Raw genomic sequence first — 27,245 nt, forward strand, 5'->3', positions numbered from 1 at the left:
GTAAAACATGTGAAAAGCTGCCTCATGGTGGCGCTATAACAGGCCGTTCTGGAAAATGCGGGGCAGAGGTTCATCGTTGGCATCCAGGGAGTGTGTGTGCAAAGTTTGGCATCGACCGGGTTAACGGTGCCGGAGATTAGCTGTACACAGACGGACGGAAGGAAGGACGGACGGACACACACACACACGGACGGACACACACACACACGGACGGAGTGCAAAACATACTCTCTCCCCATGCCTTCGGCCTGGTGGAGACAATAATGTACAAGATCATAAACAACATGAACCCTATAGTCAACAAAGGACAGCGCCGTCATGTAAATAGAGTGCTTGGCTTTGCTTTGCAAAGAAAACAATTAAGGGTGCTATTATGTTTTCTGATTAAAACAATGTCTACTCTGGAAGCACACATTATGTGCATCAAACCTATAAAGCTAGCATCTGTTATTGGCATTGGTTACAACTTACAATATAAGCATCTGTGGACAACACACATCTGAATACATGTAAGGCATGGCATCAAAAGAAACTTTGAATCAAATGAGAAGAAAAACACCTCATACAGTCCACAGTAAGAGTAGATTTCATTTAACTCGGAATAATTATACAAATGGAACCAAATTGAGGGTTCTGCTCAGAGTTTCATCATTCCATCATGACGTATAAGAGCGCCCCTCACTAGTCACTTCACACGGGTGTGATTTTGTCATTTTATATTCAGCTATTAGTGTAGATTTTCATTTTACACAAACATTACATTCCCATTGACAATGAATGGAGAATTTACGTCTGAGCAAATCATCTTTTCCGTCCTATACACAAACAATAATTCCCATTGAATTATAACAATTATATCAACATAGGTTGAAAAGTGGTCCTTTAACATCAGAAGAATGTACATGATACCAACATAATAATAATTGTCCTACTACAAGGAAAACATGCACATGTACATATGATACTCTTTTTCTACTCTTGTTTGCTCTTTTTTGCACTCTATATTCTATTTTGTTTGCTGTGTTTTGCTGTTTTGATGTCGTATTATATTTTTGCTCTTTTTTGCACTCTATATTCTATTTAGTTTGCTGTGTTTTGCTGTTTTGATGTCGTATTATATTTTTGCTGCTGCATTGTCTGAAGGAAGCCAAACAAAAATAAGTTTTACTCTTATGTACCTGTACACAAGATGTAACAATAAAGCACAACCTTGAACCTTGAACCTTGAACCTTGAACATGACAGTATGAGGGAATACCAAGGTACAGTAAGGCAGAAAATAGCAGCCTAGACAATGGGACTAACAGGACACTGCCAAAGACATCAAGAACTGCCAGCCAGCAAACTGGTGCTGTGGGAACCAAGTCACACATGGGCATCTATCACACGGAAGTCCCACACACAGGGCTGCGGGAAGGTACAGTATGTACAGTAGCAGGTGCTGAACGTTTAGGAGGGGGGGTACGCACATTTTGCGTGCATTTCCATTTCCATGCAGAAATGTGGCTTTTACTTTCCCTCTCCACACGCCAAGTTATATGAACAAACTGACACAGGCAATTAACCCATTAGAAACCCATTAGGGGAAAAGAGTGTAAGTGTATATGCTATGGCAAGGCTCCGATTATCAAAATATAAATGATAAAAGCCTATGTTTTATTATTATTTTCCCCTTCCTGTCCGAGGGGGGCTGTGCCTGGGGGGAGGGGGTGCTCCAGCCCCCCCCCCCCCCCCCCCCCCCAGCACCCCTACCCCCTCAGCTATGCACATGCACACTAACATAGATTAGCCTACTGTATACAGCCTGCTCAAGAATGATGCAGGAGCGCCAGGGTACCAGGGTACCAGGTACCAACGGACTGGTCAGATGTATGGATAACCGGGATGACACACACACACACACACACACACACACACAGAGCGAGAGAGAGACCGTTAGAACCGGTTTTAAAAGATTTTCTTTTTAAACAGTGGATTGGATGAAGCATTAGCTAATTGCCTTTGCCCCCCCCCACACACACACACACGCACGCACACACACACACACACACACACACCAGGAGGGAGGGAGGGAGGCGACAGCAGCAGAAAACCTGCTGTTTTTATGGCTGGTGGGCGTAACTATACAGCCCAAACAGTCCGTAGTAAAGACGGTGGCGCTTCACGCAAGACAGAGACACAGTGCGTGATGAGTATGAAGCTTTTACGCGCGACTAGCAGCAGCCTACTGCCTACATTAACGACTGTCACTGAATACTAGCCTATTATAATATGATCGGTGCAATCGTGGTGGATCTGGATTTATGAAAACAGAGACTCACTGGGACACATCTAGATCTGCACGTCACACTTCAACTAAATAGAATAAGGATTTGATTGAACGACTGTTGGGATTCTCAGAGGACACGGCGTTGTTTTGTTGCGGTAAGAATAGATGCGATTCTTTCTATTTATTATTTGGCTTTACACTAACTGGCTTGACGGCACATTGTTACCACGTGCTATTGATTTGAAATCAAGGAATTTCATTTCAGCAGTTTTTCATGTAAGCTACTGAAAGTGGTTCTGACGCGCTGCAGGTTAATCGCAACCTTACCGAACCTGCAGTCTATTATTATTTGACCGATGGAAGCATATTGTTCAGGAGTTGCCGTCTAGTTAAGTTGTGTGTGTGTGTGTGTGTGTGACTGTGTGTGTGTGTGTGTGTATGTGTGTGTGTGAGTGTGTGCGCGCGCGTGCGTGAGTGCGCACGCGGCATATCGATTCGTGTCCCAATAATAACAGACTTATTGAATACTGAAGTTGTTGAAAAGATACAATTCGGAAACACTTATATGTCCACTTTCAGCTTATTAGATTTAGTGAGAGTTTATTAAAATCTTAATTATTAGGCCAGAATATTGCTATTTCGAGTTTTCTTTTTGACTTTTTCTTTAACGTACGTAAATTATGCCAGTTGTCGAAGTTTAGCTTTGAGAGTGGAGAAACACTCTCAAAGCTAAACTTCGAAACACTCATGATATTATGACTGCCAGGTGTCGTGTGTGTCGTGTGTGTGTGTGTTCGTGCGTGGGAGTAGGCATATGGATAAAGTTCAGCTGTAGGAAAATGGAGAAGAGTAACATAGAAAGGTTTCAATGAATGGATGCTTTAAGCTTTAATTCTTTGCACCGGCACTGCAGTGTTTAATTTAATTAGAAAAAATGCATGCATATTAGACAATTATTTTATAGTTTTAGAGTTCATGCTCCAAAGTTCGATGATGATGATTTTGATGTAGTATCTAATGTATAGATCCTAATCTACATAGATCCAATTTACTTTAATGAGCTAATTGGATATTATTTATAGAATGAAGAGTTTTGTTTTAACAATTTCATGATTCATCTATTTTTACTATTTCTCCCCTCTCACCAAATGACTCCACCAAATGACTCCACTCAATTAACTTAGGCTAATTAACTTAATTCTCACATTGATTTTCTTTCTCTTTTAGTAGTTCACTAGTTAAATCATTGTGCCTTTAACCACTTGAAAAACACAGCAGGCCTCTATACTGTTGCTAAACATTGTGAGCTTGAATTAGCCTGGCTAATAAGCCAGACTAATATCACACAACACTGTCGCGGTATATTAGTCTGGGCTGGCTCCACTTGGATTTCATTTCCCGGGGGGCGGGTTCAAACATTTTATCTTTGACGCAATTGGTCAGAGCTACTGTCAGTCAAAGGTCTCAAGCATTGAACGTCACTGTACCAAAGCCCGCCCATATTGCATACCGTGTCCCGATTGGTCCGACCTGTTCTCGGTTGTAGGAAAGAGGCGTGCTACTGAGCCTCGCCAGACCGTAATCCGCTGGTAGGCAATTTTTTTTTGCCAACGGCTGATTCGGTCTGGTTTATTAACCAGGCTAAGCTTGAATGGCTTCGGGCCATCTCATGTTGGCTTGTGGTGGACATTTTTGTCAACATTCCAATTTTGCCACAAAATGAGTGGACAATAATATTACCAGAAACGCATACATAGATAGCCCTGAATGACCATAACAGCAAGTCCATTTGGTTCCATTTGAACACTCTCTGGGTTAAGGGAGTGCAGGGTACATTTGGTTCCATTTGAACACTCTCACAGAGTTAAGGGAGTCTTTGCAAATACTACAGACATGTTGGTGACCCCTGGTTTGGGCTAAATCATTTTGAATGCCTTCGTGTGAATGAAACTGTGACTTACTTACAGTACATGTCTGTTGGATAATGCACCATGCTAAAGGACGTACATATCTAGATTGAACATGCACTATATTTATTTAGATCTGTGGTTCTCAAACTTGGTCATTTCAAGGACTATACCATAACACAGACCTGTAAGGACTATACCATAATTAACACAGACCTGTAAAAGGGCCCATTTGGAACCCCCCTCCCTCTAGGAACCCTGAGGGGGTTCCCCCCTCCAAGAACCCTGAGGGGGTTCCATTTGGAACCCCCCCTCCAGGAACCCTGGGGGGGGGGGGGGTCTTCCACTTTAAAGACCACTGATCTAGCTAGATGTGAGCGCGCCAATGTTGTCTGGTCACGTGATTCACAGATCCATCTGTCCCCCTCCTTTGATTTGATCTATTTGTGGATTTGTGGATTGTGTGTGTGTGTGTGTGTGTGTGTGTGTGTGTGTGTGTGTGTGTGTGTGTGTGTGTGTGTGTGTGTGTGTGTGTGTGTGTGTGTGTGTGTGTGTGTGTGTGTGTGTGTGTGTGCGTGCGTGCGTGCGTGCGTGCGTGCGTGCGTGCGTGCGTGCGTGCGTGCGTGTGTGCGTGAGTGCGTGCTGCCTCGCTTGGGTCACAGAGCGTTGAAAGACCATCCAATGCCAATAGAATCACCACAGGTCAGGAAGCACAATGCTGTGTGCAGCACTGCGTGCACTGTGGTCACCATGCATGGTGCACTGGTCACATTTATATATCGCCTTTATCCAAGTCGCTTTACATAGATTGTGCATTACATTCACCCATTTACACACACATAACATTCATACACCGATGGCGGTGGAAACCATGCAAGGCGGAGCAATTAGGGGTTTAGTTTTAGTGTCTTGCTCAAGGACACTTCGACACTAACTCTGGGGGAGCCCACAGGGTTCAAACTGGCAACCTTGCGGTAGGTTACCATCCGGCCACTCTACCCCTGAGCCACCGCCGCCCGGTAAGATTCATGTGGGTTAACCACATGAATCTTACCATGAGCATTATGCATAATGTAATAACGGGTGAACATTCTGTAGACTGGATACTTCTGCAAAAGTAGCAAATCTAGTAAGCTCATGAGGTTGCTGTGAGGTGGTAGATCAGGACATTTTGGTGAAGAGATTATAGGGCCGTGATGGAAACGAGTCCCCAGGACTGTTTTGCGCAATCATTTTAACCCCGGAAGTCTTACTGTACGATGCTGTTTACATTTCTGAGTAATAAAGTATTTAATCAATTAATTAATCAATTTGATGTAGAGAGAAAAAAACGAGGAGACTATAGTAGACCCCTGGGGGAACCTGTTGGGTTTACCGGTTAAGTGGTAGCAGGTCGAATCTCAGCACTACACCTGATTGCAACTGGTTTTCTGAACAAAACAAGTCTGGGATGAATCTTCTTCTGTTTAAAGAGTTTATTTTGCCAGGTGCTTGAAAAGCATCCTGGCCTACATTCACTACTATGTCTAGAAGCGACCGTAGTAGACACCTTTTCATGATTTGCTGCCTCGTCTCTAGGGTGCCATGTCTAAGCCAATGGGAGACTTACCCATAAAACTCCATAGTCTGAACAGCATAAAACCCATACTCTGAACGGCGCAACGTGAAGCTGTGAGCTGAGGCAGAGGCTGCGCCAAACACACACATACTGTTCATAAACAAGAGCTTTCTGCACCTGGCAGTTATGACTCGTCATTCTTGTTTTTACACTATTAGGATTAAAGTAATTAGCTAATGAAGAAATCCTTTACGACAGACGGAGTGATATGGCACTCTCCTGTCGTAAAAAGGCTGTTTCTAGTAATAACATAAACGCACCCATCCTTGAAGCCGCTGATTAAATGACCACCACGCTTGAACAATGCCTATTGACATGCAGGGCTTTTCCAAAAACACACACACACACACACACACACACACACACACACACACACACACACACACACACACACACACACACTGAGAGGGCACATGATGCTAAATGCTAATGCTCGGCTACTCTTTCAAAGACTTCCACTCATAATGAGATTAAGTTGCAGTCAAACTGAATTTAAAAGCAGATGGTCGCCCTGTCACCCTGCACAGAAGACCTCCCCCACCCCACCACGTCCCACCATGTCCCACCATGTCCCACCCCCAAAAAAAAAGACAGAGCACTGTTGCTGTTCAAGGTTCACGGTTTCTTCATTGTGTTAGATCTTGTGTACTTTACTGGACTACTGGTATATAATATTCAACAACAATATTTAGCCGTATAGCCATAGCCGTCTTCACAAATGTGATCAGGTAAGTGGCCATGACCGTTTTTAGCAGAGTTTTTAGGAGTGTTTTCCGCGCAAAACTAATGCTTGGAATGGATTGAGAATCATGAATAACCCCTAGTTTGACGGGTCACATGCTACTTAAAGCATAATTCAATTTTGATTTGTTTTCCTTATATAGGTTTTCAATGGTACCCCAACGTTCAACCCTTGAATTTACCATGATCCACAATTTATATAATAATCAATTTAGAATTTTGGATGACCCTAAAGATCATAAAATACCTTGAATGATTACTATTGCAATTTCTTTTGGGTCACCCCCCCTTTTGTTTTGTTATCTTAGATTGACTGGCCTATGCAGGGGTTATGAGCCATAGCTGTTTCACCCTGCAGGGCAGCGGCTGTGTGGATAGTACTGTATGAGCCAGAGCTGTATCACCCTGCAGGGCAGCGGCTGTGTGGATAGTACTGTATGTCACCCTGCAGGGCAGCGGCTGTGTGGATAGTACTGTATGAGCCAGAGCTGTATCACCCTGCAGGGCAGCGGCTGTGTGGATAGTACTGTATGAGCCAGAGCTGTATCACCCTGCAGGGCAGCGGCTGTGTGGATAGTACTGTATGAGCCAGAGCTGTATCACCCTGCAGGGCAGCGGCTGTGTGGATAGTACTGTATGAGCCAGAGCTGTATCACCCTGCAGGGCAGCGGCTGTGTGGATAGTACTGTATGAGCCAGAGCTGTTTCACCCTGCAGGGCAGTGGCTGTGTGGATAGTACTGTATGAGCCAGAGCTGTTTCACCCTGCAAGGCAGCGGCTGTGTGGATAGTACTGTATGAGCCAGAGCTGTTTCACCCTGCAGGGCAGTGGCTGTGTGGATAGTACTGTATGAGCCAGAGCTGTTTCACCCTGCAGGGCAGCGGCTGTGTGGATAGTACTGTATGAGCCAGAGCTGTTTCACCCTGCAGGGCAGCGGCTGTGTGGATAGTACTGTATGTCACCCTGGGCAGGGTACTGTATGTAGTACTGTATGTCATCATGCATGTGGTATGAATGATAACTGTGGTTTTACTGCAGCGCTACACAAAACCAAACGCATTCATTCTATTTTACTACCGAGTTACAGCTGAGACCCTGCGATTAAGAGCAGGGTCTTGTTACAGTATGAAGCACCCATAGAAAATCCCCCCCCCCCCCCCCCCACACACACACACACACACACACACACACACACACACACACACATTTAACATCTTTATTGTCTCCACCAGGCCGAAGGCATGGGGAGAGAGTATGTTTTGCACTCCGTCCGTGTGTGTGTGCGTCCGTCCGTCCGTCCTTCCTTCCTTCCTTCCTTCCGTCCGTCTGTTACCAGCTAATCTCCGGCACCGTTGGCCCGATCCATGCCAAACTTTGCACACACACTCCCTGGATGCCAACGACGAACCTCTGCCCCAAATATTCCTCAACGGCCTGTTATAGCGCCACCATGAGACCGATTTAGGCAAAACACATTTCTGTAGATTACTCGTACACATTTTATCCATACATCACACAATTCGGTATACACTATCTCCATAGTCATGTGATCAACACGGATCTGCACCATTTCCCATCTTCCTTCCTGATTGGCTAAGATTCGCTTCCAAAGCTCACATGATTGGTCCGTTTCGAACAAAATGCCACAAATCACAAACACAGTGTGCAATTTCCGTGAAATTATACATTTCCACTAGGCTGAGGACGACATGACACAATTTATTTTCCAAGCCAGCCTCATGGTGGCGCTATAACAGAGCAATTCCTGTTTTTACCTATAACTGCATCGTTCTGTGTACAACTTTGTATGCGCACTCCCTAGAGGCATGGAAAAACATTTTCCCTGCATCCCTCCACATCTGCCGGTTATAGCGCCACCATGAAGCCGATTTCTGCAAAACACATTGTTTATATTAGTCGCACAGATTTCATCCAAATCTCATGCAAATCGGTATACATGATCTCTGTAGTCAGACGAGTCTGTTTGATTTCTCAGATTCTACACTGATTGGCTAAGATTACCTTCCAAAGTCTTCAGGAGTGGCCCGTTTTGTACAAAATGCTGCACATGTCCTGCTCATCCAGAATTCTATCCTTGCTATGAGTGATCAGACTCTGCATTTCCTCAACACAATGAAGAAAATTGTTGCAAAAAACAAACAAACTGTTTATATCACTCCTAAACATTTTGCCAAACATCACACACATGTACTCCTATCCTCCTGGTGGAGACCTGTGCCCAGAAGGGCACTTTTTCTAGTTTGCACTCACATTTAAATTCTTGAGCACAAACAATAGTGGATGCGCAAACTTGTGGAAAACTACAACAAGTGCTTCAGGATACAGGTCACGGCGGGTACAGGAAGCATCGCCCTCTCCATATATGGCGACTGCCAATTATCGCAGACATACTGAACACAATTTTGTCAAAAGCTCTCGACTTGGGCATGCCTGCAATCACACACAAACACGTTTGTATTAGCTACTATACTTATGAGGATGTCACAATTTATGTCATTATTTCTTTAATTGTTTGTGGTGGTGCAACTCCAACCCACCCCCTAAATCTAGCCTCCTAAACTACAACCCACTCCCTAAATCTAGCCTCCTAAACTACAACCCACTCCCTAAATCTAGCCTCCTAAACTACAACCCACCCCCTAAATCTAGCCTCCTAAACTACAACCCACTCCCTAAATCTAGCCTCGTAAACTCCAACCCACCCCCTAAATCTAGCCTCCTAAACTACAACCCACCCCCTAAATCTAGCCTCCTAAACTACAATCCGCCCCCTAAATCTAGCCTCCTAAACTCCAACCCACCCCCTAAATCTAGCCTCCTAAACTACAATCCACCCCCTAAATCTAGCCTCCTAAACTCCAACCCACCCCCTAAATCTAGCCTCCTAAACTCCAACCCACCCCCTAAACTCCAACCCACCCCCTAAATCTAGCCTCCTAAACTACAACCCACCCCCTAAATCTAGCCTCCTAAACTACAACCCACCCCCTAAATCTAGCCTCCTAAACTACAACCCACCCCCTAAATCTAGCCTCCTAAACTACAACCCACCCCCTAAATCTAGCCTCCTAAACTCCAACCCACCCCTAAATCTAGCCTCCTAAACTACAACCCACCCCCTAAATCTAGCCTCCTAAACTACAATCCGCCCCCTAAATCTAGCCTCCTAAACTCCAACCCACCCCTAAATCTAGCCTCCTAAACTACAACCCACTCCCTAAATCTAGCCTCCTAAACTACAACCCACTCCCTAAATCTAGCCTCCTAAACTACAACCCACTCCCTAAATCTAGCCTCCTAAACTCCAACCCACCCCCTAAATCTAGCCTCCTAAACTACAACCCACTCCCTAAATCTAGCCTCCTAAACTACAACCCACCCCCTAAATCTAGCCTCCTAAACTACAACCCACCCCCTAAATCTAGCCTCCTAAACTACAATCCGCCCCCTAAATCTAGCCTCCTAAACTCCAACCCACCCCTAAATCTAGCCTCCTAAACTACAACCCACTCCCTAAATCTAGCCTCCTAAACTCCAACCCACCCCCTAAATCTAGCCTCCTAAACTACAACCCACTCCCTAAATCTAGCCTCCTAAATGCCTAATCTCTAAAACTCTAAAAATGGTCTCACAATGTCTATTTCTCAATATTCTACTGTACTGGTTGGGGACGCACACGCACACGCATGAGCACACACACACACACGCACGCACGCACATGCACACACACACACACACACACCAAGCACCCCCCCTCCCCGTATGTTCATAGTGTGTCCTCCAGAAACGGAACCAGATGGCTCTGGCTGTTACAACGCGGCTGCTACAGCAGCAGCGGGTCTCCCTGTGTGGTCCTGCAGGTCCTTAAACACTAGTGCTCCAATGGCTCTGTTAAGAGTTGCATAATCTGTAGGAAAAGGTTCTGATGAGAAACCCACCCGCCCATAAACTCTGCATGGTGATCCTCCACACAGCAACTGCCAACATGCACCTGGTTGCTATAGCGCATTGGTTCCCAAAGTGGGGTCCTTGAGGGAGTTCCAGGGGGTCCTTGAGGGAGTTCCAGGGGGTCCCCAGCTAAATGATAGTTTGGAACCAAATGGACCCTTATGGGTCTGTAACTCTGCGAGTGTACAAATGGAACCAAATGGACCCATCGCAGAGTTAAATTAACATTGGTTTTACAATATAAATCGGGGTCTCAGAGATGGAAATGCCATTTAATGGGGGTCTGTAGACTAATGCATGTCAAACTGGGGGGTCCTTCAAATGGGGTGAGAATCACTGCTAGAGCCGTAAAAATCTTCTCTTATGGGGGTCCGGTATGTTTTCAAATGGGGGTCCGCAGGCTAATTAGTGTCAATTTGGGGGTCCTTGAAATGAAAAGGTTTACATTACAAGCACTATACCCTATACTGTGTAAATAATATATAGTCTGGCACAGTTGTTCAGTATAATGTTTTGTCCATCCAAGTTGTGCACATAATAATAAAAATCACACCCATGTGAAGTGAGGGGCGCTCTTATCATCGTACATAATCATGCATCATCTCATACTGCCCAATCAGAATGCCTGTTGCCAGAAAGTTACGTCATATTTGGTGGACATTTGACCTAATTTCTCAAATATTGAGACGTGTGGGGACAAAAGCTGTATATAGCGCCCCTCAAAAATCATGTGAAGTGAGGGGTGCTCTTATCATCAATCATCATCACACACACACACACACACACACACACACACACACACACACACACACACACACACACACACACACACACACACACACACACACACACACACAGGCTCAATATATTGACATGCACACAGGAGCAGTTAGCAGTTTGGTTCCTTGCTCAGTACACAGGAGGTGAATTGGCTCCTCTCCATCTCCGGTCCCCACAGTGCTGTGGTCTACTCTGTGCTGGAACTTGAACCAAGTCAAGTCCCTACAGACTGAGCTGCTGCCTAGTGCCTACAACCTCCAAACATGACAGTGCTTTGAATTATCCACAAGTCCTGTTGCATAAATTCTTCTGCAGGAATATGAATCATGAAAAAAACAGTGCTGTTGCCTTCATAAGTGATATTCAACATTTACAGCACAACAAAGCTTTAGCATTGACATTCAACTAAAAAAAGCTTATTAATAGACCTGAAAGGCACAAACCTAAGCTTTCTGTATTTTGTTTTGTTATGTATTTGAGAATTTAAACAATTGGAACAAAATGGTTTCTGTTATCAGAGACAGTTTTTTTTGTTGGACTGTAAATGTGAAATAGATATCAGCGGCTACACAGAGGGGGCTGCAGTGGAACATAAAGTGGTTCTGGTTCCCAAACCTCTTCTGGATTAGAGCCAACGTGAAAACATGGAAAACACGGCTGTCACGTTAAGTGGTCAGATGGGTGGGCCGCCAGTGTTGTTTTTGGCAGCAAATTTGGTTTTAGTCATAGTCTTTTGAATACTTTTCATTTAGTTTTAGTCACAATTTAGTCACCTGGAATGTTAGTGTTTAGTCTAGTTTTAGTCGACTAAATATCATAAGATGTTTGTCGACTAAATCTACAGGTGATTTAATCGACTGAAATGTATTTTGACGGGCCTTGATGCCGTCATAATGGCGCGTTGTGAGCTTGTAGATCTTCTATTTTCAGCATGCAACCAAGTGTAACATGACTTATACTTGTCCACTAGTCCCTTCCTAACATTTTAGTCTAGTTTTTATTTGTTGACGAATATATTTGTTGACCAATATATTTAGTCTTAGTTTTATTCATCATAGCTTAGTTTTCATTTTGTTTTTGTCAGTGAAAAACGAAATCAACACTGTGGGCCGCCTACATTTTCAGAGCATGTTTATTGAGGGGTGCTAGCCTTCTCCTATACACAGGTTTAATGTTTGTCTTGTCTAGACAAACATTAAACACGCCATTAACCGTGCACAGAGTTTAATGTTTGTTTTGTCTGTCACTGAGCAAATCAGCATATGCATGTCAGAGGAAAACCTCGGCCAACGAGTCTATATATAGACTATACCCAATTCAGTCCGCGATGATGAAAGATGATAAGGGTTGGTAAAGCGCCCCTCACTTCACACGGGTGTGATTTAAAAAATAATAATCAATCGATTGTGTTCTGGATTGGATAAGTAACGTATTATACTTTAAGTTGAATATGTATCAGTACCACAAAGAAAAGTCATCTTTTCAAGGTTTTAAAGAAAAAAATTCCTAGCAACATTTTCTTATTACATTTATTTTTGAGCGGTGCCTAACCTCTCCAACGATTGGCCGTGTCTGTCTGTCTGTCTGTCTGTCTGTCCAATGGCGTGTTCTTTTTTGTCCTTAGTCAATTATTTTCTCTTAGTGGTTGATCAATCAACCTGAACTTGCACATGGGCATTGACTATTGGCAGAGATTCAGAGAACGAGGAAGCTGATTTTATACCTTTCACAAAAGTAAGTTGTTTAAAATGTTGCTATGGGCTATGATGGGATCAGTAGAAAGATGAACATACCGTGGTTTTAATGGTTGCTGTTTGATTGTCAGGGAGACTGTGGTAGCGTTCTGCGATTTTGGCTTGGCTGACATTTTTTTCTTTTTAAATGTCTTTTATTTTAAGATATTTTTGGGTCTTTTTCTGCCTTTGGACAGGAAACAGATGGACAGGAAACAGGGGGAGAGAGATGGGGTGAGACATGCAGCAAAGACTGTCAGGAACAGGACTCGAACCCACAGTATTTATGAGCTTATAGGTGCCCGGACTGCAAGGCCAGCAGTCCGGGCCGGCTGGCAGGTGTTTCTAGTTGTCTAATTGTAGTGTGCTGGATCTGGGCTCGGTGTAAAGTTGTAAAGGACTTCGATCTAAATGCATAGCAAGCAGCAGACCCAGAGAGGCCTATATAAGCATTGAGATCAGATATAATCCTTGTTGTTCAAGCAGAAGCTTGAATTACAAAATGATCTCATAAATTGTGTTGGCAACAAACAACCCACAGTAGCACTCAGCATGCTAGCACTCAGCATGCTACAGTGACATCATGACAAATCGGCAGACAGGGGCATTCATACAGACTAGAGCAGTGCCCGTTGGAGCCTCTACTTTACTGCACTGGCCTACTTGGAACCCATATACTCTCATATATGGAGTTCTTTGTCTGGCAAGCCCAAATATGGAGTCTAAGCAGACGTCAGAATGATGTCAGAACAGGCCAGCTCCATATATGGACACCTTTTTCGGTGGGTCCGACCAACTCAACACCGGGCACTGCACTCCCTGTGGGGGTGTGGAACGCGCTGTGTCCAATTCGGTGGGGCGAACGGTTCTCGAGTTACGTGGATTACAGACGTACATACATGACACACACAGAGACTTGGTGCATTTATAGTTGGATATGTGGCATTGGTTGGTATATTGCTCTGATCTGATCATGTGATCGATCAATATGGTCATGCACTTTTGCCACGGCTATATGTTCTGTAGTCGCAGTTGATGTGTAGTTGTGTACCCTTCAAAGGGTATGGACTAGTTTTAACTTTTAATAATTTGTCAAATGCAAAATTAGATCCTGCATGTTACCTGAAGAACTGTCTCTGACCTGTCCTCTCTTAACCTACCTCTCCTCAAAATAAGCTCAGAGAGTTCAAATGAGTGTGTCAAGGAATTCTGTATCAATCTGTATTTGTTGAGGCGTGAAGTGTCAGATAGAAGTTTATAATTCATGAGCACAATATGGGACCATGTCACAATGTCACGAAGTTCTCCAAGAAAAGCACAGCTAGTGCTACATACGAAGATAATGGAGGAACCACTTGTGTCACAGGATCAAGCTGTACCAAAACATTTACATACCAAGCTTGTGCCATATGGCATCATTCTGAAATTCAAATGGTGAGAACATATCGAAGGCCAAAGGTAAACTCAGTGGTGTAAAGTAACTAAACCTACATTTACTTCAGTACTGTACTTAAGTACAATTTTGAGGTATTTGTACTTTACTTGAGTATTTCCAATTTCCTTTTACTTCTACTCCACTACATCTCAGAGCCAAGATTTTTGCTACTATTTACTTTGGAGATTAAAATTTTGATTAGAAAACAAAAAACATACATAACCACTTCAACCATATACATTTCGGCCATTTGAAAATAGCAGATCTACAAGCTCACAATGTGCCACGATGTGACGCACTGTGAGCTTGTAGATCTGCTATTTTCGAAAGATTTTGTACACATTTTGAACTTGTGAAATGGGACATTCTGCAATATGAGTACTTTTACTTTTAGTACTTTAAGTACATTTTGATGCCGATACTTTTGTACTTGTACATTTTGAATATGGGACTTCTACTTGTAACGAAGTACATCTACATTGCAGTATTTATACTTTTACTCAAGTAAAACATTTAAGTACTTTTTCCACCACTGCGTAAACTCATCATAACATGAGTAATTGTGTAATTGTGTAATTCTACCTTAATTCTTTCACAAGTGACAGAAGTGGACACATTCACTTTATGACAGAGGGAAAAACATTAGCAACATTAGTCACTTTGTTTATGCATAGAAAACCTCTGTAGTTTCTCAAGCAACATTGGCGATAATTGAAAGAATAAAGGGGCATGGTGGTGTGTGGCATGTGGGAAGCATTTGGTCAGCGTGAGGGTGAGTCAGTCTTGTGTACCAACTACCAACTACCAGGCCTGTCATCCTCAGCTATCTGCTGTCTAGCAACCTGGAGTGCTTTATTAATCTAATATTACAAATGTTGAAGCTCTCTCTCTCTCTCTCTCTCTCTCCCTCTCCCTCTCCCTCTCTCCCAAAGCCTAAACCACACCAAAGGGTCGGGTTGGGACAAAACGTTTTTTAACAAATTAACTGCTCATGACGGAGCGTTCCGCCAATTAGAATCCAACCGGCAACCTTTTCGTCATAAGCTTTATTATTGATATCAAACCGGATCTCTGTTTTTTTTTTTGCCTTTCCTTCTTCAGGGATCCTAGGCTGGTTTCGCTGAATAAATCTACAGAGCTCTCCATGGTTTTGATAAAACGCGCAATGTTATAAACACAACACCAACTTTGATGAGGCAGTATTGCTTTTTTTCCCTCCAAAATATAAGGTTGTCTTAATTTCCTGAAAAATGTTGGAGTTAAGTGGTTTCTTCTCGACAGCAGAGATGTTTATTTCAGTGTTTAACGTCCCTAGCAGCGAGGCTCTTAGGATGGCTGTTGTCATTCTGTTTATCCATCTGTCCGTCCAACACATTGGTCCCAATTTAAATTACATATCTCGGCAGATTGCACAATGCACTGTTTTCCTGTCAAGACACTTTACACACAGAGCAGAGACCCAACATTTCCCCCCATGAGCAAGCATTTGGCGAAGGCAGCAACTGGCAAAGAAAAACTTGAGTTAAGTAAGTAAGTAAGTAAGTAAGCAAGTAGGGCCCTCCTATTGTGGAATATGGCTTAAAACAGAAAGAAAGGCCGATCTAAAAGCTAAAACATATTGCAACGCGATGCATCGTGATTTGTGACCTTGTAGACGTGTTATTGTCTCCACCAGGCTGAAGGCATGGGGAGAGAGTATGTTTTGCACTCCGTCCGTCCGTCCGTCCGTCCGTCCGTCCGTCTGTGAACAGCTAATCTCTGGCACCGTTAACCCGGTCGATGCCAAATTTTGCACACACACTCCCTGGGTGCCAACGATGAACCTCTGCCCCAACATTTCCAGAACAGCCTGTTATAGCGCCACCAGGAGAACGACTTTCGGAAAACACATTTTTTGATATTACTCCTCCAGATTCTGTCCAAAAACCCTGCAAATTGTTACACACTATCTCTATAGTCATGTGTTCAAGATGGATCTGTCCGATATTTCATATTCCATCCTAATTGGCTAACATTGGCTTTCAAAGTTTACAGGATTGGCCCTTTTGAAACAAAAAGCCTCAAATCATGAACGCAGTGTGCAATTTACGGGAAATCTTTCACAGACTTTCCTACTAGGCCGAGGAATATATTCCATCCTTTTCACATTGGCCTGTTATAGCGCCACCAACAGGTGGATTTTTGCAAAACACATTTTTGGAACAAAATGCCTCAAATCATCCAATTGCCATCAATGGTGTAAGAACAAATGGCACCCTTTTCACATTGGCCTATTATAGCACCACCAGGAGGCCACAACCTGACCTGCCCTGGTGGAGACCTGTGCCCCGAGGGGAACTTTTTCTAGTTTTCTTTGTTTCCAAAAGAAGAATATGACATGACGCCTTGGGTGAAAGTGGTTTAACTGGCCCAATAATCTTGTGAATTGAATTTGAATTGAAATAAAATAAAATAATATACATTTTGAATCATTCATTTTTTATTTATTTTTCTCTCTTTTCCCTCTCCTTCCAACTGGCCGTCTTGGTGCTCCCTAGCGGCCCCTAGGAGGGGTCCCGGCCCCCAAGTTGAAACCCAACTGGTCAAGGTCACAGTGTATATAGTATAGTGTGAATCCACTGCGTGTACCATAAGACATGTTTCATCATTGATGTGAGGTTACAGAGCCCGGGGCGTTTCCTAGATAGCACATAGCATCACAAACATCAGCATCCATCATGATTCTGTCCTCCTTTCATGTGTTGGTTTCTATAGAAACAGCCGTTGCCGATGTAGCCTGCATGCCCTTTATATTACATTGTGTGAATTCAGCTGAACCTCTGTCCTGAGGGAGGGAGGATAAATTGTTAAGCTCTACATGTGGAAGTATGTTGTTAATCTTATTGAATATTGTGAATCATGTTAGTAATACAATATGTACATTGTACACGCACGCACGCACGCACGCACGCACGCACGCACGCACGCGCACACACACACACACACACACACACACACACACACACTTTCTGTTGCTTCTCAAGAGCAACATGTTATTTAGTCAAATTACTGAGATATAAAATAAAATTCAACCTCATGCTACTATAACCATTATATTACAGGCCTATTATATCATTTTATGCATGCAGGTTTCTGTCACGGTCAGCTCTGTTGGGGGTCAAATCAATTATTGATGATCTGTTTTTTTTTGCCAACCTTAACAGAAGATCGATAGAATAGAAGTGTTACAAATATACAGTAAGTCTGCTCATCCTCCCCAGTGGGAGTAATGAATGTATATCGCTACAATAGCTGAGCCTCAGGGTCTCACGTGAATTCAACTGCCCTGTTACCAGGGACATGCAGAGAGTGTTAGAGAGGCAGGGGCTGATATTCCATAACAGGGCACCTTTGGCCCAAAATAGTGAAAATAGCAGATCTACAAGCTCACAATGTGTTGCGCTGCGACACGTTGAGAGCTTGTAGATCAGCTCTTTTCGGGGCGCAACCCTGCACTCTTTATCTACTGGAGATGCGGTGTACGACATGGATTTCGAAAAACAAATTAGTTCAGGAGACTTTTGAAAAAAAAAACAATTCTCCTGAATGCTGCCTTCCGGTATGGCATGGAAAGGAGGGCATTTGCATTCTTTCACTATAGTAAATGCTGCATTCATTCGTGGTCTGGAGAGGGCAGTTGTTTTACAGACGGGTAAAAGGGCAGGGGCTGAAGCCCCCTTTGATATCTATGTGTGCACGTCCCTGCCTGTTACGTACACTGGCAAATATCACTGACAATCCACACTTTCCTTGCCTTTATCTGTTTGGATTTGGAATTCAGAAAACACTTAATGCAGGTTCTGTAAAAGTCTTAACAAGATTACAAAATCATTACAAAATGTTTACTGGAATACTGGCATTTACGTCTTTATTTAACAACATACTGGAGAGCCAGAGAACCCGAGTCATCAAAGACAGGACATGTACATGCAAATATTGAACATAAAGTTTTACATACATGTTGTCAATTAAGTTATCAAGTTTATTTACTGTAGTTAAGCTAATACTGTGCCTCAGTATCTGAGTAGCAGGAGACTGTAGATTGTCGTACAATTCTTGTAACACTGTGAATGGTGAAATCACAAAAGCACTTGAGTTGAATTAACAATTGCCGTCCAGTTGCCATCATTCAATATTGTTCTCTAGACTAGAGCGAACAGGACGTACTTTCCCTCGGAATCATGCACGATTCATAGGATAGTAAACACTGCTCGTATGATACAACTACTCAGCCTATAACGACTTCCAGTGAGGCAATGGCAGAACAACGTCTCACCTATAAACCAAGCTGATCTTCTCCTCTGGGAGGGAAAGAGCAAGGGGGGTGTCTAATCTTGATGACTCCTCTGGGGAATAGAGAGCAGTTAATCAGCTATTGATCACTGGTGTGGAGCCTCGTTTATTGATTCCACTGCGCCACAGGAGGAGGGGAGGGGGGTCTTGCTACAGACCTGACACATGATGAGTTGTCACATTATGTCCATCCTCGTTTTTCTTTTATAAAATATAGCGATCAATATGTTAGATTAATGACTTGTTGATGTGAGACGAACAAACAGACAGGTCTGACAGACAGGTCCTCTTCAGAAATATTTGTTCAACATTCAGAACATATGGTAGACAACAATATACCATTTGCAGACCGCGGCCATCTTGCCATCATAGTTTGGAAGCACTCGTTTTTCCGTAAAGCAATGTCCTGCTGCTGCATTATGTGCAAATTCAAAACAGGTGGTACGCAGGGCAGTTGAGTGATATCTAACGAGCACTTCCAAACTGCAACACTTAGGTCACATTCCCACCTAATACTTCGGTAGACTCGATGCGAATGGGCGGAGAATTTGGGATTCTTGCATATTTAATTGTAATCAAGTGTGATTGGAAGCGAAGCGAAACCCTCGTTTTTGCTCGGAGTAGAATGCGGTTCTTTGATACGCATTAGGATTCGAATGAGCCTTCACACCTGCCAAACGAAGTGCACTTTCTGACAATGCGCAGCAGGATTCGTTTTAATCGCAGCAAAGCTTTCTGGTGTGAATGTCACCTTAGAAAAAGAATCACCTGCAAGGACAGAAAGTAACATGTCTACAGTGGATTTTTATGAAACAAACACTTTGCAGATAGAAAGAGAATAATTCAAAGTAACTTTCCGTACAGCTGCAATGTTGGTGAGTTTGACGTTGTGTAATACAATCAGATAGGACTTTTCTGTTTGGATGAATGGGCTGCCATTGGGAAGTTGCACCTTGTTAGGACCTTGCCATTAACTTATATGGTAAGATGGCCGCGGTCTGCATATGGTCCATGGCACCCCAAGTAACAGACTGTTTGTGACGTTGTGACCTGGAAAGTGCCGGAGGTGTATCATAGTAGCCCGGAGCTCAAGGCTCAGAAAGGTTTTTTTTTTGCAGTGCTCGGATCACCCCTCTTCTTTCTAATTCTACCATGGTCTTTATCTATCTGAAGCGCGGTGGCAGGCCCTTAAAGGTTGTGCTATTACGCTATAGGAGAGAGAGAGAGAGAGAGAGAGAGAGAGAGAGAGAGAGAAACAAAAGGTTCTTTGAAAACAGTCCCCCTGTGTCTCGATATTCAGAGCTCTCTCCAAATGCTCTGAATTGGTCTAAAGCACATTGACACTTAAATCATTCGACACCACAGTGAACCACAAGGAGTAGGAAATCTGTACTTCAGTTTCACAAAGCCAACATTATCAAGACATAAAGTGGGGTCCGGGGACCGTCAGGGTTCCTTGAGGGGGGTCCAACTGGACCTTTTACACTAGGGTCTGTAACTCTGAGAGTGCACACATCTCAGAGATATGGAGGACCTTGAAATGTTTTTTTATTTTTTTATTTTTTTAAAGTTTGCGAACCACTGTTGTTAGAGAAATGCCAGAATGGGAATCCTAAACACTGCAGCTGTGATGTGAGGTGTCGTATATCTGACCAGTGACCAGTGACCACACACTCGCTGGTATCATTCAGTGAGCATTTCCCTCATGTTTTCACTACAGTGGTACAGCATGGTTTCTGTCTCCAGCAGGGAGCAGAAGGAAGGGGGTTTCTGTCTCCAGCAGGGAGCAGCAGGAAGGGGGTTTCTGTCTCCAGCAGGGAGCAGAAGGAAGGGGGTTTCTGTCTCCAGCAGGGAGCAGAAGGAAGGGGGTTTCTGTCTCCAGCAGGGAGCAGGAGGAAGGGGGTTTCTGTCTCCAGCAGGGAGCAGGAGGAAGGGGGTTTCTGTCTCCAGCAGGGAGCAGGAGGAAGGGGGTTTCTGTCTCCAGCAGGGAGCAGAAGGAAGGGGGTTTCTGTCTCCAGCAGGGAGCAGGAGGAAGGGGGTTTCTGTCTCCAGCAGGGAGCAGGAGGAAGGGGGTTTCTGTCTCCAGCAGGGAGCAGAAGGAAGGGGGTTTCTGTCTCCAGCAGGGAGCAGAAGGATGGTTTCTGTCTCCAGCAGGGAGCAGGAGGAAGGGGGGTTCTGTCTCCAGCAGGGAGCAGAAGGAAGGGGTTTCTGTCTCCAGCAGGGAGCAGGAGGATGGGGGTTTCTGTCTCCAGCAGGGAGCAGAAGGAACATGGTTTCTGTCTCCAGCAGGGAGCAGAAGGAAGGGGGTTTCTGTCTCCAGCAGGGAGCAGGAGGAAGGGGGTTTCTGTCTCCAGCAGGGAGCAGAAGGATGGGGGTTTCTGTCTCCAGCAGGGAGCAGAAGGACGGGGGTTTCTGTCTCCAGCAGGGAGCAGAAGGAAGGGGGTTTCTGTCTCCAGCAGGGAGCAGAAGGAAGGGGTTTCCAAATTGAAGCACTAAGTATTCTTGAGGCTTTAGTCCATCAGCCAACATCATGATGGTGGAATTCTTGTCTTGCCTTCCGCTTTCCCAAGATATTTTAGACCAGAACATGTTCAGTATGCGGTCAAATTCACACTGCTGGACATAGTGTGGGAGGGCAAGACATTTGTTTGTTAGTAGAAATGAGAAAAGTAGTTTCTCAACAACAAAAAAGGCAATATGTTTCTGCTTCCACTGTCTTTACAATATACTGTATATTGAAACAAGGAAGGAAAATGTTCTATTTGTGGCTTGCCAGTACCAGACCACTGATGCTAGAACAATTCACCCCCAAGACTAACATTCACTGGACACCACATAGGTAATTAATCATAGTGGTTTATAATTAGCAAAATGCCAGGAAGATTGACCGTTTACATAAAACATTCCTTTTGCGCAGAGAAAAAAAGAAGAAAGCCTTGTTGTTTTATTTCAGATGAACCATTATGGGGATCGATGGAAGATTGCATTCAGATTAACGCTCTTATCATACTTTGTTGACCATGGGGGTCTATATTGATCCCTTCCTTTTTTTCCTATCTACATCAAAGCTCAGCTGAAAATAGCCCACAAGCTGCCAGATCGTCTATTTCTGCTGAAATGTCGCCTATTATATAGTGTTGTTTTTGGTAGCAAATTTTGATTTTAGTTTTAGTCATAGTCTCTTGAATAGTTTTCATTTAGTTTTAGTCACATTTTAGTCACCTGGAATGTTTTAGTGTTAGTCTAGTTTTAGTCGACTAAATATCATAAGATTTTAGTCGACTAAAGGCAGGTCCACACTGGACCGACGATCAGCAGTCTCCAGTCGCGAGACTGTCCGCAGGAGACTCCCCGACGAAAAGCTCCCGTCGCTTGCCGTCCCTAGTGCCTTATCGACGCGTCGGAACCCGTTGATGAAGAAACGAACATGTCGGGTCGTTTGCCGATGTCGGGAGCGACGCCATCCATGTTGTAGTGATGAGGGGGGTAAATTATTCCACTGTAGAGTGGACGTCTTCTAGTCTGCTCGTCATGTTTCAGGGCTGACTATACTGGTGTAGTGTGTGAACTAGATACCATATTCTCAATATCAACTCTCAAATACCAATCAATCAACTCCAGTCTCCAAATCAACTCCAAAGCAAGACTAGCGAAAATAAGGCTATCTTTGTTTGTTTTGGTGTGAAGCACTGTGTTGCCAGATTCTGTGAGTGAAAGCGACCAGGTCTTTGAAAACAAATCCAAAAGAAGCAACCAGTTTCACTACTTGAGCCCTATTACATCAGCTATTTTTTAAATGAATCATGAAAGCAAGCCCAAATAAGCAACTACACTTCAGAAATAAGCCCAAACTATAAAGCAACGGGCAACTATGAATATTAAGCTATGTTAAAGGACAACTAGCCCAAAGTTGCTTAATAAGCAGACCTGGCAACACTGCAAACCAGCGCTTTCTGCAATTTGCATGGTGGAAAATTATCTTTCGTCGGCAGACTGTCTTTGGGCAGATAAAAAATGCTAGTCTGTTTTAAGTAGTCACCTTAAATCTACAGTTGATTTAGTCGACTAAAATGTATTTCGGCGGGCCTTGATGCCGTCGTAATGACTGTTTTTACACATGCTGAAAATAGCTGATCTAGATCTGATATTTTCAGCATGCAATCAAGTGTAAAATGACTTATACTGGATCTCTTGTCCACTAGTCCCTTCCTAACATTTTAGTCTAGTTTTTATTTGTTGACGAAATTGTCAGTATATTTAGTCTTAGTTTTAGTCATCACAGCTTAGTTTTTTCCATTTAGTTTTCGTCAGTGAAAAAAGGTAGTCGAAACGAACATTTTTCTAGTCGACAAAATCAACCCTGCTATTATAAGATGCCCAGAATGGCTATAGGGGTTTATGTGGTTAAACGCAAAACCCAGCCGGACAGGTAGAAAATGCATTGAAAGATAACGGGGCAATCCCGTAGCGAGTCACCCCTCAATGTGTTTGCGATTAAAGCCAGCCAGGTCACGATCACGTGACATCCACACGGATCCACCTTGTCCTCCCTGTTCGATACTGCAGAGCACGTACGCTGCTGTCCTGATGGATGAAACCATTCCCAGCCCCTCTGACACTGATTTATTGCACTGCTTCTCAAACATGTTCATGTCAAGGAGGACCCCCAAATTGGTATGCATTTGGCCGCAGACCCCCCCGCTTGGAAAGATTTTTGTGTCAGACAGAGATCCCCATAAGAGAATATGTGTTATGTATAATTTAAAAATCACACTTGTGTGCAGTCTCTCTAGGTCGTCCTCAGACGAGCCCTCCATCGTCGCCTCCATTCATCCCGGTTCTCCATACATCCGGCCAGCTCGTTGGTGCTTTGCGCTCCTGCATCTTTCTTGAGTACATCCACATATGTTAGTATGGGACGTCCTCGTGACCGGTGCCCATGTGTTCCCACAGCACCAGTCTGCTGGCTGGGAGCTCTTGGTGTCTTTGGCAGTGTCCTGCGAGTCTCATTCTCCTGGCAGTGAGGGGCGCTCTTAACATTATACATCATCACACATCATCTCATGAACAACTGAATTTATGTGATTGGTTAGCCGATTTGCTCGTCTACATATGACGTAAATTTTCCCTTCATTGCCAATGGCATTTAATGTTTGTGTTGCCACAAATTCACGTCATATATGGCGGACATTTGACCTAATTTCTCCTTTCATTGTCAAATATTGAGACGTGTGAGGACAAAAGCTAAAAATCACACCTGTGTGAAGTGAGGGGTGCTCTTATCATTATACATCACCATACATCATCTCATGAACAACTGAATTCATGCGATTGGTTAGCCGATTTGCTACATATGACGTAAATTGTCCCTTCATTGTCAATGGCATTTAATGTTTGTGTTGCCACAATGTTTGAGGCACATGTGACCTAAATTCTCCTTTCATTGTCAATGGCAAATATGAGACGTGTGTGGACAAAAGCTGTATAAAACAGATTATTATATTTAAAAAATCACACCCGTGTGAAGTGGTCAGGGGCGCTCTTATCATCGTATATCATCTCATTCCAACCAATCACAATGTGCGTCCTCACCTTCGTCATCAATGTTTGTGTTACGCAATGTTTGTGTTTAAACAAACACTCAAAATTGTCCATGGCATGTAATGTTTGTTAGGACAACATTTGGGTTACACAAATACACACACCAAAAGCTGGACAAAAAAAGGATTTTAGAAACACAAAAAGGGGCTATTTTTGAATGGTCAAAGTATATGGTTTAAGTGGTTACGCTTATGGTAATTGTGTTGCTATTGTAGCAGAGTGGCTCAGAGCCTCTGCCTGATGGCCTCAAAAGTCTAATATCTCCCCCAGTTCAGCAAGATATTCCTGTGGTCTAGTGGTTAAGATGCGGGAGGCCCGAGTTCGAATCCTGGGTGTTACACTATTTTAACGAATTTTGTATGCTGGGGACCCCAGTCCAATAAATCACTCCTGAGAAGCAGTGATTTATTGGACTGGAGGCGCCCCCCCTGGTCAGCAGTAGGTTACCAGCACCCAACTGGAATGCTGCTTTGTGGCTTCCATCTGGTATCTTGTTGCACTGATACAATGTGCTGACACTGCAGTCCTCCTTGCTGTGCACGGGCTCCTTGTGTTGTGAATGCTAAAATAAATCTCCATTTTGTATTTTGAACGGTGAGGTGCTTTGGCCTCTAATGCAGCATGGGAAAGGCGCACGGACGAATTATATAGGTCTATATAAAAACAATGTTTTTTTCTCTTTGCTTTTTGTGATCAGGACATCCCTAACACACACCTGCATCTTTGTATGTTTATAGCAGTGTTTTTTTTTGCAGCAAATTTCTATTTTAGTTTTCGTCATAGTCTCTTGAAACGTTTTCATTTAGTTTTAGTTACATTTTAGTCACCTGGAATGTTTACTAAACACTAATATTTAGTGTTTAGTCTAGTTTTAGTCGACTAAATATCATAAGATGTTTGTCGACTAAATCTACTGTTGATTTAGTCGACTAAAATGTATTTTGGCGGGTCTTGATGCCGTCATAATGGCTGATTTTACACTTATCACAACGCGTCGTGCTGCGACGCGTTGTGAGCTTGTAGATCTGCTATTTTCAGCATGCAACCAAGTGTAAAATGACTTATACTGGATCTCTTGTCCACTAGTCCCTTCCTAACATTTTAGTCTAGTTTTTATTTGTTGACAAAATCGACAGTATATTTAGTCATAGTTTTAACATAGCTTAGTTTTTATTTAGTTTCCATTTAGTTTTCGTCAGTAAAAAAAGGTAGTCGACGAACATTTTTCATCATAGTTTTGGTCGACGAAAACAACACTGGTTTATAGTACTATACTGTATATACTGTATTGTAGGGTCCATCCCACTATGGCAACACCTCAAGGGACAGACAGTACTACTACAGTATTGTACCGCAGGAAATATCCCTGGAGAAATATGCATGAAGATGACTGAACATCAGCAGAGCTGCTCTTGTACTGACTGCATGAAACTGGAATTGTGTGTGTGTGTGTGTGTGTGTGTGTGTGTGTGTGTGTGTGTGTGTGTGTGTGTGTGTGTGTGTGTGTGTGTGTGTGTGTGTGTGTGTGTGTGTGTGCGCGTGTGCGCGTGCGAGCGTGCATTAATGTTTATAAAGGCAAAGCTGTATTTATCAAGACTAATCTCAACAGAATAAAGGACTGCCATAGTAGTCTCTCGAAGCCAGACTGTTACAACCCACAATATTCAAATGCCTCTGTCACACAATCTGGAGCAACAGAAGTGCTGAAAATGATCTCAGGGTAATAACCGGCAAAGGAGGATTCATTGTAATGTAGAAATCATCAAACAGTAGAGCTGACATTGGCTACCAAACGTACCGTTAAAGGAGAATTTCATACTAGAAGGCTTTCTTACCTTTATTTGTAGTTGTTACGTCCCCACCAAAGAGGTCCAGGTGTTATTTGTAGTTGTTACGTCCCCACCAAAGAGGTCCAGGTGTTATTTGTAGTTGTTACGTCCCCACCAAAGAGGTCCAGGTGTTATTTATAGTTGTTACGTCCCCACCAAAGAGGTCCAGGTGTTATTTGTAGTTGTTACGTCCCCACCAAAGAGGTCCAGGTGTTATTTGTAGTTGTTACGTCCCCACCAAAGAGGTCCATGTGTTATTTGTAGTTGTTACGTCCCCACCAAAGAGGTCCAGGTGTTATTTGTAGTTGTTACGTCCCCACCAAAGAGGTCCAGGTGTTATTTTGTGCAAAAGTGCATTATTGGCTATTTCCCCTAATATAAGCCCTCAATGGGGGTTGGGTTTTTGTGCTAATTCGCTTATTTAATCGAAATAAGTAGTAAAGTGTGCCGTTTGGGATACTATTTACATTATACATAAGAAAATTGAGCGACGGAAATAAGCGAATTAGCACAACAACCCAATGCCCCATTCAATTCAATTCAATGCAATTCAATTCATTGAGGGCTTATGGTAGGGGAAATAGCCAATAATGTGCTTTTGCACAAAATAACAACTGGACCTCTTTGGTGGGGACGTAACAACTACAAATAAAGGTAAGAAAGCATGGAATTCTCGCATGGAATTCTCTTTTAAATTGAGATTATTATAGATGACAACGCTGCGGACCAGGGGCCAATTAATTGCACACTTTAAACCGATAAAGTTCATGTCTGTTCAGAACTGAACAGAACTGGGTCGTATAGCATGTTCTAACACACTCACACGAGTCACGTTCTCCCGTTGAAATTCATCACTGGCAAGTGAAAAGAAACGACTGGTGACTTCACGTTTATCATAGAAGACATATGCTGATGTCAATGTATGTAAATTGGGAGAAAAAGAATAATAATAATAATAAACTCTATCTCTCTCTCTATTTGTAATGTGTGCCTCCAAAGCAGACAATGTTTTTTTGTGATTGCAACAATGCTT

At 43.3% G+C, this 27,245-nt stretch overlaps 1 protein-coding gene across 1 annotated transcript in view; it reads left to right on the forward strand.

The window, feature by feature from the left end:
- The first annotated feature begins 2,200 nt into the window (after positions 1-2,200).
- The window catches only part of LOC306919892 (tetraspanin-18B-like), a 39,236-nt gene continuing 14,191 nt past the window's right edge, over positions 2,201-27,245 (forward strand). Inside the window, exon 1 of the mRNA XM_079496440.1 lies at positions 2,201-2,423. The gene's annotated coding sequence lies outside the window, so the exon portion shown is untranslated. The remainder of the gene's footprint in view (positions 2,424-27,245) is intronic.

This window comes from Electrona antarctica, assembly GCF_951216825.1.
Source record: "Electrona antarctica genome assembly, chromosome: 3".
NCBI lineage: Eukaryota > Metazoa > Chordata > Actinopteri > Myctophiformes > Myctophidae > Electrona > Electrona antarctica.